The sequence below is a fragment of the Arachis ipaensis genome, chromosome B04, assembly GCF_000816755.2.
Source record: "Arachis ipaensis cultivar K30076 chromosome B04, Araip1.1, whole genome shotgun sequence".
Lineage (NCBI taxonomy): Eukaryota > Viridiplantae > Streptophyta > Magnoliopsida > Fabales > Fabaceae > Arachis > Arachis ipaensis.
In genome coordinates, this window is record NC_029788.2 from 81,489,373 (window position 1) to 81,493,079 (window position 3,707).

Below are 3,707 nucleotides of genomic sequence, written 5' to 3' on the forward strand. Positions count from 1 at the left end.
TGATTTCTTAGTGCAGATCCAGTCTGATTAAGGGTGAAGCTCCTGCAGTTCATTCTCCTTAGTGATCCTACTCAAAATGCCACAGACAAGGTCAAATCTTCTGGATCAGAGAATGCTGGGCCTTTGGTTCTAGCCTCTACCACAAAGACTCTAATCTCCCCGTACCTCGGCTAAACTGGTATCTCGAGAAGTCCCCAACGAAGTCGTGGATTAGCCGTCTAAGAGATGTATGATCAAGCTAGTGGTTCATCATTGTCCGATGAAAGACTCACTCTGAACCCATGTAGAATGAGATAACCTTGTGCCTGTTCAATGCATTTATAATGATGAAGAACGGATATACATCTTAGAAAAGAGAATCAAACACGTATTGAGATAGAACAGTAGTACTTTATTAATCCATAAAACTCAGCAGAGCTCCTCCCCTCAACCTAGGAGGTTGAGAAACTCATACTGATAGAAAATACAATGATAAACAAAAATATGACCGGTCCTTCCCCTTGATTCTATAAAAGTTCTCAAATAAGTTCTAAGCTAATGACTAAGGATTACATAGGAAGGGTAAAACAGTCTTTTAGTGCTAAAATCTACTTTTGGGGCTCACTTGGTGAGTGTTTGGGCTAAGCTTGATTGAGATTCAAGTGCTAGGAGACCTCTAGGGTGTTGAACACTAGCTCGGGGGTCTTTTTTGGGCATTGGACGCTGGTCTCTTCTCCTTTGCGCGCTGGACGCCAGAATAAGGCAGGAGGCTGGCGTTGAACGCCAGTTTTGGGCCTTCAATTCTGAAGCAAAGTATGGACTATTATACATTTCTGGAAAGCTCTGGATGTTATCTTTCCATAGCCGTTGAGAACGCTCCATTTGAACTTCTATAGCTCCAGAAAATATCTTTCGAGTGCAAGGAGGTCAGATCCGGACAGCATCTGCAGTGCTTTCTCTGCCTCTGAATCAGACTTTTGCTCCAACTCCTCAATTTCAGCCAGAAAATACCTAAAATTGCATAAAAACACACAAACTCGAAGTAGAATCCAAAAATGTGAATTTTGCATTAAAATCTATGAAAACTTAATAAAACTTAAACAAAACATGCTAAAAACTATATGAAAATAATGCCAAAAAGCGTATAAAATATCCGCTCATCAAGAACCAAGCAACTTATTGAGTTTAGAGAACTAAACCATGATTAAAATGATGACTAAAAATTATTGGGCTATTATCCATTTGGTTGTGTAATTTGTTTTGTTTAGTGTGTAAAAATTAAATTGAATTAAAATTGGCCCAAGAAGCAAATGCTCAAGCCCATACGCACACATAATCATGGCCCAAGGATACATATAATTGCTACCATCTAAAATCTTTCTATCAGAAATAAAAACAAGTCTTTAAGCCAAGGAAAGAAAAGGAAGTAATTTGCCCAAGATCCTTACAAGCCATATAGCATCTGGCCCACTCATACAAACAAACTCTTAAAGCCCAAGTATTGGTTCACCTTGAACAAAAGCCGTCACAAAAAATTTCCATCAGAAATAAAAAGAATGCTTTAGGGATCAAAGAAAGAAAATAAGCCCAAGAAAATAAACAAGCCCATATCCATAACCTAAGCCTAAACGATGGTCCACACTTAAATCTATTCATTCACCGTAGTTGCTAACTAGGTAACTCAAATTTCAATGTCATTTGAACCTTTCACCACACTACCGAAAGCCAAACTCTTTCTTCTATCTCTTCTCTTTTCTTTTACATCATCCATGTAAACTCTGAAGCAAAAGAAAGAAAAAGGAAGCTTTGTGCTATGGCACAATTGAAGAACAAAAAGAAAATTTCTAAATCCAAGCAAAAGAAGAGAAGGTCAAATAGGCTAGGACAAAAGGGAAGATTTCATCACAAAAGAAAATCACAAAAAGGAGATTTTTCCATTCGTGCTTCATCAAGGGACGTTGAAGAAATCAATTGAGTCACAATCACTGTTCTTAAAAATTGAAGAAGGTGAAGTCAATGGTGCTCTGTTTGGAATCTACGATCAAGAAATAAACTTGGGGCTAAAGTAAGAACGCATGGCTCAGATTCAAGATTCTTGAAGAAAAAGGTTGAAAAAGAAGATTGAAGATATGGTTGCATGTCACTGCTTCTACCCTCTTTCTCTCTCCTCTCTGAACGATGCGACTGCATTTGTGTATTGGGAGAATAGAACCAACATGTGATGAAGAGGATTGAGAGCAAGGATTGTGAAGAATTGAAGATTGATGGTTTAGAAGTTATAGTAAACTCTCGTTGTAAGTATAGTTACTAAATCCAGCAATCAACCTTTCTTACAAACGTTTTGGTTATCACAAGTAACAAACCCCTTAAAAATTGATAACCGAGTATTTAAACCTCGGGTCGTCTTCTCAAGGAACTGCAGGGAAGTATGTTCTTATTATTGGTTATGAAGATTGTAAATTGGGATTTTGAAGATGAGGAATAGGTAATTTAAATTGCAAGTAAAATAAATAAATAACTGTAAAATAAACCTTTGGCAAGGTATGAGAAATTGGAAGTCCTATCCTAGTTATCCTTATCAATGATGATGAAAATTGAATCTTAATTCCACTTAGTTAACCTTTACTTAAAGCAAAGGAAGGTCAAGCAACTAATTAGTTTGATCTTCAGATCCTAGTTACTTCCTAAGAAAAGATTGGGATTATTGAAGTTCAATTCAATTAGCAAAGGTAACAATTATCAATCATGTTGAGTTTGATAACTCCTGAGTTACTGATTTCTTAACCAAGACCAAAAGGAAAAAAGTAGATCTATTCTAATAAAAATGTCTTTAGATTGGAAGCAACAGTAACATAAATAAAAGAGAGCAATAATAAACTGAAATACCTCAAATAACATTAATTAAAAGAATCATCTGTAACATAGAAAATTTCATAAATCAAATTGAGAAAATAATTAATTAAAAGGAAAGTTGAACCTGATAAAAAAAGGGGCAATCATGAAAGCAAGAAAAATCCTAAATCCTAATCTTAAGAGAGAGAGGAGAGAACCTCTCCCTAAAAACTACATCTAAATCATAATAGTGAATAATTGGAGACTCCCCTTCTAAATGGATGCATTCCCCCACTTCATAACCTCTGATCTGTACCTTCTGGACTTAGATTTGGGCCAAAAAGGGCTTCAGAAATCGCTAGGAGCGTTTTCTATAATTTCTGGTGCGTGGCCTCTGTCACACATCCGCGTGGGTCACGCGGTCGCGTCATCTGGAGTTTTCCTTATCACGCGGTCGCTTCAGTCATGCGTCCGCGTCAATCACGCGGTCGCGTCACTGCCATTTCACGCTGGCATGCGGCCGCGTCGTCCATGCGATCGCGTCGCTGCCAGTTTCTTCAAAAGCTCCGTTTTATGCTTTTCTTCCATTTTTGTATGTTTCCTTTCCATCCTTTAAGTCATTTCTGCCTTAGAAGATCTGAAACTACTCAACACATGAATCACGGCATCGAATGGAAATAAAGGGTAATTAAAATAATTACTTTTAAAGCATAGGAAACATGTTTTTTTCACATACATCACATAATAAGGAAGGGAAAGTAAAACCATGCAATTAACATGAATAAGTGAGTGAAGGATTGAATAAATCATTTAAATTAGGCACAAAATATATCATAAAATATGGGTTTATCAACCTCCCCACACTTAAACAATAGCATGTCCTCATGCTAAATCCA